Source organism: Chiroxiphia lanceolata, chromosome 9 (genome assembly GCF_009829145.1).
Source record: "Chiroxiphia lanceolata isolate bChiLan1 chromosome 9, bChiLan1.pri, whole genome shotgun sequence".
Taxonomy (NCBI): domain Eukaryota; kingdom Metazoa; phylum Chordata; class Aves; order Passeriformes; family Pipridae; genus Chiroxiphia; species Chiroxiphia lanceolata.
This window is the reverse complement of record NC_045645.1, coordinates 9,015,481-9,028,907: the sequence shown is the minus strand read 5'-3', so window position 1 is coordinate 9,028,907 and position 13,427 is coordinate 9,015,481. Positions and strand designations below refer to the sequence as shown.

Below are 13,427 nucleotides of genomic sequence, written 5' to 3'. Positions count from 1 at the left end.
CCTCTCTTGCTTTGTTTCAAGCTTCAGCTCTGGTGGTGATGAGGAGCTGGAACCCATTTTGCTGCTCCTGTGTCGTTTGAGGCTCCCAGCACGTGGTGACAGGGTGACCCAGATTCCCAGGAGTGCCTGTGAGCGCCCTGTGGATGCGCTGCTTTCTAAGCCCTGAGTTAGCACATCTTACCCCAGCAGGACGATATTATTTTCTTTCCCTGCTCATCAGTGCACCTACCAGTAGTGATTTAATATAGTTAGCATTAACTAGCAGCATGTGTGCCTGGATAGTGTGTGAATACAAATGGAATAACAGTTGGATGAAAGGGCAGACAGGTGTCTTTAATAACACTGATCAGTGGGGGGGGAGGGAGGAAGAAAAGCCCACAGGCACAGGAGGAGTGGAGCCTGAGAAGCCATGAAGTCAGGTAAGCTGGAGAGGGATGGAAAAGCCAAATGGAGCTAAGATGAGGGGGGTGGCTTCTCCCTGGTTATGAGCAAAAGGAAGAGGGAGTGGAAACAGATGGCTCTAAATTGTATAGCCCCCTGATGCTCTTGCCTTTCTGGGATCAAACTGTGATTGACTTTTATTTGAAGGTGGAACTGGGGCTTTTACAACAGATATATAGAAAATCAGATCCTTAAAAAAGAAACCCAGAATTCTGGTAACTCCTGAAAAGGAGAAGGCTTCTGGTGCACACCTTTGTTACAAGAGAGTAGGATGTGAACAGTCATGAGCCTTTTCTGATGGGTCATCATGTTTAAAAGACACCAGTCTGTTCACCTTGGATGGTCTTAGTTTGTTGTGCTTTTTCTTCCCCCTTTGGCCTCCGTCCCCATTCTTTTCAGTAACCATAAAAGCAGGGTAGGTTGGAGGATTCTTTTCAGCAGCCTTTTGAGGTCACACACTGTAACTAGGGCTCTTTTACCAGGAGTCCTTATTGCTCTCTGTAGGCTCACTATGTTTAAAGTTGGTTGTTTTGTTGTTGTTGGGTTGGGGGTGTTTTTAGTTTCTTTTTTTTGTAAAAACACTTGGATCCTACAACACCAAGATATAAAGATGTTGCTCCTTGATACAGCAGCCTGAATTTTTGGCTGACCAGAGAAATGCCCTGTGAGTGGGGCACTGTGGGATCCCCAGTGAATCTTGAGATCCCAAAACCGGTTTTATTTTTAATTTTCTGTACGGTAAATTATGAATGTTTTTAGGGAAGACCGCGCTGAATCATGAGAGGGTAAAGGTACCTCCCAGACTGTACCTGCCAAGCAATTAGCAGAGCTGGAAAAATTTCCAGTGGGTGAGAGTCCCTTCTTGAATCCCAGTGCACAGACCCTGTGGTCTGTCTTTTCTGTGTGCTGCTCCTTTCTCTTAACCAGAAGGACGATTTTTAGCAACTAGATGGTTTCCTGGCAGTCCAGTAGGCAGAAGGACATTTTTGCTGAAGTTCCAGGAACATCCTGCATGATGCATTGCTCTCTGTGGACACTGCAAAACACACTCCTGCTCTAAAAAGCTTTTACTATGGTAAACTACTAGAAAAAAATTAATAGCTTGCAGTAAGGCTCTGGATTGCTACTAGATTTTATACTGCTTCTCAAATATTTTTGCATATTCAGCAGAATGACTTTTCAATTTCAGGCTTCCCCCTACCCCCCAGTCTCAGATATATTCCTGCTCATTTTACTGTGTGATTTTTGAAGGCTGTGGAGGTCTTGGAAGCAGTGCCCTTTTCTTTGGGATCTCATTGCCTTTTATAAGTGCTTCAAAACGTGTCAGTAACTACTGAATTTGGATCCAAAAGAATTACTGAGAGGTACCTGATTCCTTTAATTATTATTTTCTATCTTACCTTCTCTGACCAGATCTTCATCCCTACATTGTATATCCCATGCTCCTCTGAAATATGCTTAATGCAGTTGAGTCTTTTTTGATGTGTATTGAGAGTTTTGTCAAGCCAAGAAGTTTTTGTTTGTTGAGAAAAACAAGCCATGGAGTTTCAAACCCTGCTGGTTCAAATGTACTTGGCTGAAGGGCATGAAATCCTTGCTGCTGGGCGAGCAGCCGTGGTTGTTTTTACAGAAACGTGGGTGTGCAAGTTATGAACCCTCAGACTGTAAGACAATCCTGTATCTTTAGCCAGCACTGGGATATGTTGGCATAACTCAACTGGGTTTGAGTTTTACAGGATGTTGCAGACTCTATTTATGGCCTGTTTGCAGGACTGCTGGTCTCCATTAAGTATCCTTTCCCTTGGCTGTTTTACTATGTTGATCCTTCAGGGAGGGTGAACACACATCTGTCATGAGAAATACTGAGGGAATTTCATGTCCTTGTTCACCAGCTCCTGCCTCTGGAGATGGCAGCGGCTTTCTGGGCATCTCTAGGATGCAGCCTGGGGTTTGACTGTTTCGGCTGAGCTGAGTTCCTGGAATGGGAGAATGGTGGTTTTTAGAAGAGCATGAGAGGACATGAAGTGCAGCTCAGTGAAAAGTTAAGAGGACACCCTTAGTTTCGGTTCGTGGGGTCCGTCACATTGCATTGGTGACAAGTGGAGTGAATGAGAGCTGGCTCTGTCAGGAGACTTTGGCACTGGGAAAGAAGAATGAGGAGGCAGACACAGCAAGACAGGAACTGGGGAGAGGGCAGAGGGGGTTCCGTGTTGGAGAGGAGGGGCAGGGTGTCTGCAGCTTTAGTTAGGCATCTTCCACCTCCTTATGGAGTTCCTTGAGAATTAAAATAATTGTGTTTGTGCTACTGTGCATTTGGGACAACTCTTGACCAAAATTTGAAAGAACCCTTGGAAATATTGTTAGCCTCTAAAGACCTAAGAGAACCTGCTTGCTGTTGCATTTCTGGGACTGAGTTATTTGCTGTCAGATCAAAGCCTGGCCTTAGGATATTCTGGAATGAGTTTATTCCAGGCCAGGTCAGAGAGGTGAAGGCAGTAGCTGTGACAGCATGAAACACCTGATGATTTTGGATTGCCTGGTGTCACGTGTGTCGAGCAGTGGCTTACAGAGAGCTGTCTGGTGCTGAACTAGGAGAGCAGAGGAGGAGAATCTACCATGGCAGCTGGGAAAAAAACCTGCAGAACATGGCAAGTCTGCTGTGGGCAAACCCAGCAGTAGCTGCTGCCCTGAATGCCTAACGCTTTTCAACTCTATTTAAAGGATTCCCATGGTTTGTGAGAAGGGTGCTAATGACCTTTCCCTCTTCCTCTGTTTGTGGCAGGCATTTGAAATCCAACAGGAAGAAAGCCTGCAGACCAAGAAAGTCCTACTATAAAGTTCTTTTCAGGTTTTGTTGAGATAAAAATTGTATTTTCCTTTTGTTGGATTGTTTTATAAGACTAGCAGGATGTTTCTAAAATGCTGGCCTATGTTACTGCCAAAGGGAAAAAAACATATGCAAGAATGTCTGTGTGCTTGTGAATACTGCTTGAAATTACATATTCTTCTATTCTGGGATTATGTTCGTCTATTATATGATGTGTCTTGATCTCCCTCATAAAACTCTTGTGTTCATTAGTGAATGTGTTGGACACCTACAAGGACAGAACTGAGGTTGTAAAACTCCTTCGTGTGCTTGACACTGCTACATAACTTTTTAAAACATATATTGTCTAGATAATGCAGTGTGTGCTATTTATGGCAACACAAATATTTCAAGATTATGCCTGGAGCAATGACAGCAGGGAGAATTATAAGAATTTGCAGATTGTAATATGTGAAGGTAGAACATATAGTCTTATCTGTCACACTGGCGGAAAGGCTCATTGCTGGCACAGAGAGCTGAAAATAATAGAGACAAAATCGGGTGGACCCTGATATCCTTTGAAACTGGCCCTGGACAGCATCCTGTGCTAAAGGGAAAGGTCACTGGAACAACAAAATGGGCAAAGTCTCCACGGCTGCTGACAGATCTGGAAGATGCTGGTAGGTTATGAGGGAGCCTGGGATTAGATGTGAGTTACAGGTACAAGTGCTTTATCTTTATCTTCCAGTTCAATTCAGTTTTACATGAATTAATAATTATCAAGCAACTGCTTCTGTCAGTGATGAGGATCTATTATGTAGCTTCAGTGGTCTAAGAGAAAGCAGTAGATGGTTCATTTTTGGAGAACAGCTCATCTTTCACTAGTATTCTCTGTCAGACAGAGTTCTGTTCTCACTGACATGAAAACTGCATGTAGAAAGCAGAGGATGTGAAGATGTGAACAGGTATCTCTTTCTCCATTCTCCTGTGCACGGTAAAAGCTACAGCTGGGTAGAAGAAAATGCTCTTGGTTTCCATACTACAGAGTCTTTGGTATATAGTGTTGAACACTATAAAAATAAACTTGAACAAATATATGCTCTTCTAACTGTCAAAAATCACAAAAACATGCACTGGGTTTGATGAGCAGTTGTCTAGGAATTGTAAATATATTCCTGAGGAACTGGGTTTGACAGACAGGGGAGGACATGCAAGCTGCAGGATTTCAGCATTTTTGAAATCTCATTTTCATTCCTGGACTCTCCATCTTCTTTTGTGTGCACATGCACGAACACCCATGAAGGCAGTGTTCTCACTGCAAACTCCTGACTTTGATGGTTTAGAAGTCTAAAATGGTGCTGTTTGCATTTCAAACTGTGTTGGATTTGCTGTAGTGTAGGGGTGCTCTAAGCACCAGCAGCATTCCCAGAGGGATGGATGTTGACTGCTGGCTATGGAAGAGGCACCTTTTTTGAGGTAACCCAGAGTTTGCCTAGAGAAGGGGCAGGTATTTTAACAAATCTATTGCAGTATTTTTCTGGGATAAGTATTTGGGGAGAACTATTTTGGTAAACTTTCAAGTGCAGATTGCTTCCCAGAACCTTATTTTCCTTCTCCACTAATTGCCTTAGGCTCCTGCCAACAACTGCTCATCCCTTGCATATGGAAGGGCAGTTGTGGGCAGGGGGGCAGCCTTGGTAGGTATCTCAGCCAGCCCCCCGTGCCGTGCAGCTCCGCAGAAGGATGTGAGGGGACCCCACTGGGAAGCTCCGTGGGGCACAGGCGGCGCTTTTGGTCTCCAGTTCAGGGGATTGATACCATTTTCTGTTTCTTGGACACTGCAGCCTGTTGGCCTAGTGCTCATATTCAGTTTGCCCACTTCTTGAGTGCACTTACTTGTGTAAATCTGCTCAAGCGTTTAAGGCTGAAAGAGCAAACAAACAGGGAAATGAACAGACGGCTCTGCTGGCTCTGGAGGGGTCGCTTGCCTCTCTTTCCTTGTTTCCATGAATGTGACCCCGTGCAGCACACACAATGCTGTCTGTCAGCTCTCCTTTCCTGGATGAGGCTTTGCTGTGAAGTGCAAAGCGCCGTCTGTGCACCCAGAGCCTTTGCTCCTTTAGAAATGCTCATTGGAGGCTGGACACAGGCTCCTTCCTCTTCCTCAATGTTGGTTCCTCTGCTGCTGCCTCTCTGTGCCCCAGTGCCAGGGGCAGGATCACTGGATGGACTGAGCCACAGGGTCTGCAGGAGGAGTCACCTCGGTGCATAGGGGCTGCCTGTAAACAAGCACAGGGAAGTGTCTTTGTGGGGAGAGCTTGTGTGCCCCGTACAAAATGGCACGTGGGGTTATGCCCAGGGAGGATGGAGGCCTTTGGTCATGGATATTTGAACGCCCTGGCTTGTCCCATAACTGATGGACCTCTGCTTTGTAAGTAGGGTGGTGAGGACTGGCCTGCTTCACATGCTGGCCATACCACAGGGCTGTTTATGGAGTCAGGCTCCTGTCATCTAATAGGTTTTCTGCCCCAAAAGTACCTCTGCTGTTCTGTTTTAGGTTATGGCTTGGTTTGATACAGTCATGCACTTACAACTGAAGAAATTGGACTGCTTTTGAGATTTGCAGATTATTTTTCCATTCTTTATTACTTCTGTAAAATTGCAGTGGTTTTCTTAATCTTTTGCTGGTCACCAGTGAATCTTTATTTTTTTGGATGCTTTGGTCTCCCAGGCTATTTGCAGGGGTTCTTAGGAACACCCATCTTGTGCTAGATCTTAGCAGATGCAGTACAGCACCTTCTGCATTTTGGCACAGAGCTTTCTGTGTATTACCCTGCCTGCTTTGTCATTTGTATCATCCCAACCTTCCTACATTTCCATCTTGCACTCCTGATTTGAGTAAGTTGGACAAAGCAAACTTTCTAACCAAATTCAGGTCAGAGTTTCAGGCTGTATTTCTCATGGGTAATTTAATTCTGCCTATTTTAAGTTTCCGTGTAAGCACCTCAGAAATGACATTTATTCCAGTCTTTAACTCATCTGTGGCAATGTCTGCACTTTTTTAAAAGGCTGCCACATTCAATCCTTGAGTATCTGGTGTTATAAAGGTTTAAGGAGTGACTTAGTGCAGAATCGATCCTGACAGTGTATTTTGAATAGAAGGAAAACTGTAATGACAGAAGTTCTGTCATGGAAATTCTGGGTTCTCGCTAAACAAAAAAATGTCATTGGGCAAAAAGGACAAATATCTAAGATCTGCCACATGTCTTAATAGTAATTTGTAATTAAGCCTGGTTTACTCAGTTTAGTGCTGTATAATGTATTTTGGGCATTTGATCGTGGAGTCTCCCAGGAAGAAGGTGGTTTGTTCTTTGGTGCCAGATATGTTAGGGACCCTCAGACAGTGTCTGAGAGAGGGAATTTTGGGCAGGTTCTGGATGCTCCTGTATCAAGGGTCTGATGCAAACTGTTCTACTGCAGCTGAATTTCATCTGACTTGTGATCCCACCTGGCATTCTTGCCCCTGTGTGGGAGCCACTTGCCCAGTTACTCAGTGTATTGCTTTCTGCAGGCTCCAGCAGGAGCTACTGCTGCTCAAATCCTGAAGGATGTTCTTCTGGTGATTCCTTGCTTTAGCTGCAGAACGCTGGGCCAAAATAATTCTTGGCATGTCTGCATCAAAACCAGGGACCTACTTGCTACACTGCAGTTGATTTTAGTGTTATTACACAGTGTTTGGCTTTAGTTTAAAATGTCAGCCCTAATCAAACATACAGATGTTCCCTGTTGGTTATGTCTAAGGTTTCCTACAAGAGGAGTTTGTATATAAATAATTGCAATTTCTGCTCAAGTCCCCTGTGATCTCCAGTGAAGATACAACACTGCTGATTATCTTTACCCCCCCCCCCCTTTCACCAAGGTAAGATTTTCTCTGGTGTTTAAAAGGTGCTGTCAGACCCAGCCCTCTATCCAGGCAATGTGCCCTGCTGCTTTGCATTCATCCCAGCTGCTATCCCTTGCTATTAAACAGATGTTTAAAATGTCACAGAGCTCACCAGCCTACCTTTTGCACTGCTCCTTTATGGTTACTTACTTGCCTCCTGGTGCTGACCCGCTGCAAGGCTGCAGAGGAGAGAAGGCCGGTGAAGTGCATGAGACCTAAGGTCACCTCCCAGGGGAGGGCACTGGCACAGCAAAGCACCAAGAGAGTCCTACTGGTGGGAGCTGTGGGAGAACCCATAGAGTGAAGGCTTGTCTGCAGCTGTCCCAGTGAAGGGAAAGGCAGACTGACCTCAAAGCTGACTGACCCCAAGGACAGAGGCTGATCCTGTGAAAATTCACCATGGGTAAGACATCCACATAGAGGTGTATGTTGTAGGACACCAGGGAACCTCGTCACAGCAGCTTTATGGGACAGGATAGGAGGAGAGAAAAGGTGGAAGATTTTAGGAACTACCAGTGTGGTAGTGGTTCTGTGCTACAAGAAGTATTCTTCATAAGCTCTTGTAGCTCTGCAGGGGGTAACCCCAGTGCAGGAATCTGGGACAGACAGGTGGTTCATTCCAGTCTGACCCTTTATCTCTTCTTGGTTGTCACTGCTGTGTGAAGGCTGGTGATTAACTGCAGTCCCTCCCTGTTCCAGAACAGGGAATTCCTTTGTGCTAATGCACTGCTTGATGCAAGAGTCATGTTCTCTTTTTCTCTGCTTCAGAGTAGAATTTTACCTCCTCAGTAAATGAGTTGCCAAATCCAAACTTGCAGTAAACAGAGACTGGTTTTCTGGCTAAATTCTGCCATCTGTCTTGGGTCTTGGTGTGCAGTATTCTAATCCCAGACCAGGCACTGGTTTCACTGTGCTGCAGAAGTGACCTAGATGACCTCTCCTGCTCATCTTTGAGGTATCTGGAACTACATCATTGCGTAACTGGCCCTGAACTGTGTCTTTGGGACATCTGCCAAGGCTCCATGTACCCCTTCTCTTACATTTGAGCACCTCTCTTGATTGTGTGGATCTTGGAAAGATCCTTTTGAGTTGGGACACTTTGGACAAAAGTAAAAAGAAAGCAGCATTAAGGCAGCTCAATTCACTTGCATTTCAGGCCTGCCTCAAGTTCAGGCTTCTTTCCACCAGAGGCAGAGTCGTTCATTACCCCAGTGCTGTTCTGCACCTCTGCCCAGCTCTTACAGATTTCTTTTGGAGCTGCTCTGGAACAGTAATCACAGGTGAGATTCTTCAGTACGTGCCAGTGTTCTTGGATCCTTTTTGGCTTTAGCTGACGTGGAGGGGAAGTGAGATGTGGAGCTGATTCTGGGAGCCCTTAGGAAAAAAATACTGTGCCTTGTAAAAACAAGTATTTTCCTTATTGCAATTGAGGAGTCAATTAACTGGCTAATTAAAGCAATTTCTCATTACATAATTGAATTCTGGTTCATCACCATTTCTGCTCTGCAAGACTGCCCCAGAGAGCAGAGCCATTTCTGAGCACTCTGAATCACAAACAGAAGAGCCATTTGCTCTCTCAGTGTTCAGATGCGTCCAGAGACACCTGCGTGTCTGGAAAAGGGAGAGGTGGTTCAGTGAGACTTCCCTCAGTTACTTGTGGAAACATACAATGGAATGTCATCCAGATGATTAAGAAAAAGGCAGTTTCCTCAGACACGTTTCTTGTGCCAAAGATAAATGGAGGAAGGAGGTGATGAATACTGGAGCACAAAACCCATGAGGTTTAGGATGCCCAGGGCTGTGGGACTCAGGGTTACACTCTAGAATATTAGAATATCTCAAGCTCAAAGCATTTTGTTGGGTTTGGACTTGCCAGTGCTCATCAAATATACTCTTGAATTAGCTGAGAGGAGAGAGGGCTTTCAAATTTTGGCAGCTTCCTCCTGTGTAAAAAGATAGACTGAAGATGGAGTTATTTTTTAATGAAGGATGAATTAGAAAAGTGTCAATGTACCAAAATGTTATATGGTTATGAAAGGGGGGAAAAAACGTGAATTACAAGAGTTTGAAATACTTTAAAATCTACAATATGAGATTTTACTGGGGGTACTTAGAACCATAGTGTCAATCCATGCCTCCTGCAGGAGAAGAGAAAGGAGGGTCAGGTTGATGGCATTTGTTGCTGGTGAGCCATGATTTGACATGTGGCAGAGATTTTTGAAGTTAGGATATAAGTACTTCAAAGCCCAGAAGAAACTGGATTTGGCAGTTGAAGACTGAATGAGACACAATTAAAAGAGCTGCATGTAACATGTCCAGCTTCCCTCACTGGGGACACCCAGTGACTCTGAATGTCCTGGTCCTGTTGTACCTTGGAAACAGCACTCAGGTGAAGCAGAAACCATCTTCTCTTTTAAAGAGGAGACTGGTTATTGCTAGATGTTGTGGATTTAGTTGCAGTTCACGTATTTTAACTGATATCTCCTTAATAAACATAAAGTGCATGAGAGAAAATTATTGTGTGGGTTTTCTTCATTTGTTTGTTTGGTTTTTTATTTGCATTGGGGTTTTTTTGCTGTCAGTCTTTTGTTTTTTGTTTGTTTTAAAAGTTATTTTCAGACTACAAACCTGGGTTCCTTCCTGTCCCAGACAATAATCATGTACCTTGTTCCCTGAGCCTCAGTTCATCTTTCAAAAATTAGATGCACTTCCTCCACATCACAGAAGGGCTTTGGGGCGCAGTCACTGGTGTTTGTGAATCCCTTGTTCCTTGTTGATAATGACCTCTCATAGATGTAAGTAGGCTTATAAAACTCATGGGATACTATACTTTGAGAACTGCAGAATTTACTGTGAAGAAGAAAGTGAGCAAATAGTTAAAAAATAACTAGGGCTTCTTGGTAATATTCAGTATCTCTAGAGTATGATGAAGAGAGAAAGGGGTAATGATGACTTTGCACAGTGCAATATTTTTTTTTCTGTACTTGGAATTTTGGTCCAAGTACAGAATGGAAGAAAGGGAAGCAATGGAGGCAGATTGCAGCATGAGTGCTGGGGGAAGGAAGAAGATCAGGAGGAATAGAAATGCCTGTGTTCACCTATGTTGTGAGGAGGGAGGAGTGGGTGTAGTGCTGTGAAAGACTACTCCTTAAGTGGGAAAGAGCATTAGATTGTTAATGACTGAGTTATATTTGATAATATATTGCCAGAAGAAAGCTAACAGAAGTTGGGAAACAACATCTATGAAAACAGAATACTTTAAAAATATTCAGCCAGAAGCTGGAATGCAAAAAGCCCTAGGATGTGTTGTAAGGAGCTGCCTGGCACTGATGGGAACAGATCACCCATAGAAACAAATCTTTTGTGGACTCAGTTTAGATGGGTTTTGCTGTGTGTGGAATGTGAGGGTTCTGTGGCTTGGGGTTTTTTTTTGCTTGTTTGTTTTCCCTATGGCTGGAGCATGGTAGGAGGGGAAAATCCTGGCACCTTTTTTTTTTTTTTAAATTCATAATATTTCACTTTTGACTGGCACTGCTTAGTATCATGACTCTGGTGGGGCTCCGTTCCCACCCTTGACCAGCAGCATCAGCCTCCATATGTTCCTGATACCCCGGGTGAAATGGGCATTGCTGGTCTAGCACAGCTGGCAGATGCTGGTTTGTACAGTGGCAGTTTTTTCCTCTCTTGATCAAGTTATTAGTGTCATTGTCATGAAGCACTCAACATCTTTCAGCCCTCAGGGAAGAGCAGCCCAATTTGGAACAGAAACCGGTCCATCCTGACAGCCCACAGTGAAGCACCATGGAGTTAAAACATACTCGTGTTCCTTGTCCCTTAGGAAGCAGTCTAATTCCCAGGCTGGCATTTCTGACATAACTCAATTATGGAATCATAAATAAACAGTTGACATAGGCCAGGGAACTTCAAAGCAATCAGTATAGTTGTAATATGTTCTAGCTCGATAAATAAACCATGCTGATATAGTCTAAAGGATGCCTAATTTTTATTTTTTTTCCTTCTGTCTTAGATCAAAGCTTCTTTCTTCAACAGCAGTCTGGCAACTCTCCCTAACCCTTTTCCTTCCCCCACATCCCCTGCTGCTCTCTTGGTACAAGCATCATTACCCATGGGACTGGTTTCTCTGCAAAGTATGCTCCATCTCCTAAATTAATTGGATACTGATACATAGTTGCATACAAAGTAGTTTTGGGAGAGTGATTCTCGGTCAGCATTTTTTTATTTTTAAATACTGAATTGACTTGCATAGCCTGGCTCCTTGGGTATCGAGGACTGCTTTTACATTGTCATGGCACTGGCTCCAAGGAAAAGGTGCCTTTTGCTTCTGTGTCACGGTGCCAAACCTGTCACTGCCTCTGGGATGGCAAGGGGGGTGAGGAGGAGAGGGGAAAGCAGCAGGTGCAAGCAGGCTCCTGCTGTGAGCATTTAAATGCTGACATGTCAGAAGCTGGGAAATGTGTGACAGACAGTTTTCCTGTGACCTGGATCCTGAGAGCTTAAGGAAGTCTGAAACTTTCTTTTTTAAACAAGTTGATATATTTTTGTGTATGTATGTGGGAGAGTGGCAGATTTTCACATGGGGTCTGACTGTTTGAGAATCCCTTGTGATGCCCAGGTGTTGAGGCACAAGACCGTGTGTTACTGTGCTGCCGCCTGTCCAGAGGAGGAAGTTGCCAGAATTATCTGAGAAGAAACCAAACAAAAACCTCCTCCTAACTCCAAATAGGGAAAGAGAAGTCAGTAGTGTTAGCTTCCTAACAGCTGTGTTTAAAAGGAATCCTGTCAGTGAGAAGAACTAAAATTTCTATTTTTAACAGAGTCCAATCTAAGGAGCTGATAGTTTTGGATGTACCAAGAGCTCCCTGGTTTGCTACAAGTGACCCATGTCAAAACAGTGCAGAGCCTGTGCCTGGGTCTTTGGCCCAAAACTGTTTGATAAATATTTTAGTGTTTTGCACATCTTGTTGCCAAAAATTCAGTCTTAAGCTGTCTTCCAGAGAAAGGATCTTTATGCATGCTCATGTTTGATTCAAGCACTTGTTCTTACTGTGTGTGCTGCAAAAAAGGCAAGTTTTATAATCAATTCTCTACTCCATTAGCATCCTCAAAGGATGTCTCTGGTCACATCAGAGGCAATCTGCTCTCTCTATCTTTTATATTATTGTGATTTGTTTTGTTTAAAATTTCATTGTGTATGAAATCATCTGTCACCCTCTGCAGAGACCTCTCAGGGCACTGTCTGTGTACCTGCCCCTGCCTGGGAATAACAAAGAAGTTTCTCTGTTGCAGGCTGCCCATCTGCCTCCCCCTTGGCTGAGGGAGAAATGATTTGCTGAATTTTTGTGGCCCATTTGGTCCTTGGCCTCTTTGCTTGTGCTGCCCTGAGGATGCCAATTAATGTTAATCTGAAGGTATAAGCTTCTCTATTAAGTCCTGGAGTAATGCCATCAGCTGGTCCCACATGGGTCACCAAGCAGCTGTCAAGCAATAATGTTTATTGCATTTTTACCTCATATCCTTTACCTCATGATTGATCACTGTGGCTTATATAATGCTCAAAAATGGACAAAATCTTAAACTATTGTGAAAGCCAGCAAGTGAAATATGGACATGAGAGCAGAGAGTTTCTAGCCAGCAGCTCTCATGCAGCCATTGACAATACAGAGGAAAGAGAGACAGTGAAATTAAGCGCAAATAAAGGTGTGTGTTGTTTAGATTTCAAACAACAACCGTGGAAATTTTCCTTGTCATGTAAGGATGTGATGTTCAGTAGCACACTTTAATTCATGTATTTAACCTTATCCTTAGTGGTGCTGTGCTTTGTGTCTGCCCTTGCACACTCACCTCTGAACAACTCTCAGGGTGATACTTGCCTGCCTAGGGAACAGTAAGAACCCGTCTCACATTTATGCTGCTCCTCATGGTTTTTATTTGTTTAACCAGTGAGGGGGACAGCTTGGACCTAGGGCTGGTTAACTGGTCCCACATCAGAAGTAAAGTTACATTATTCATCCTACAATGCTTGGGATGAGGACCTGGATAAAGTGAAAGCAGGATTATCCTGGTGATGCAGGAGCTGTGCTGCGATGCCAATGGCCTCTCTGGGGACACCAGGGCTCGCTCTGGCAAATCCCTGCAGTGTGCCTGGCCCTAAGTGGGGGTATGGCCCTGATGGAGCCCTGGGAGCCTGCCGTGCTGAAAATGAATTGCTCTGTTGGA

General features: G+C 44.1%; 1 protein-coding gene across 2 annotated transcripts in view; it reads left to right on the top strand.

Annotated features, from left to right (window-relative positions):
• LRP8 (LDL receptor related protein 8) overlaps positions 1 to 13,427 on the top strand; it is a 172,629-nt gene that overhangs the window by 35,948 nt on the left and 123,254 nt on the right. The gene's annotated exons all lie outside the window — the stretch shown is intronic.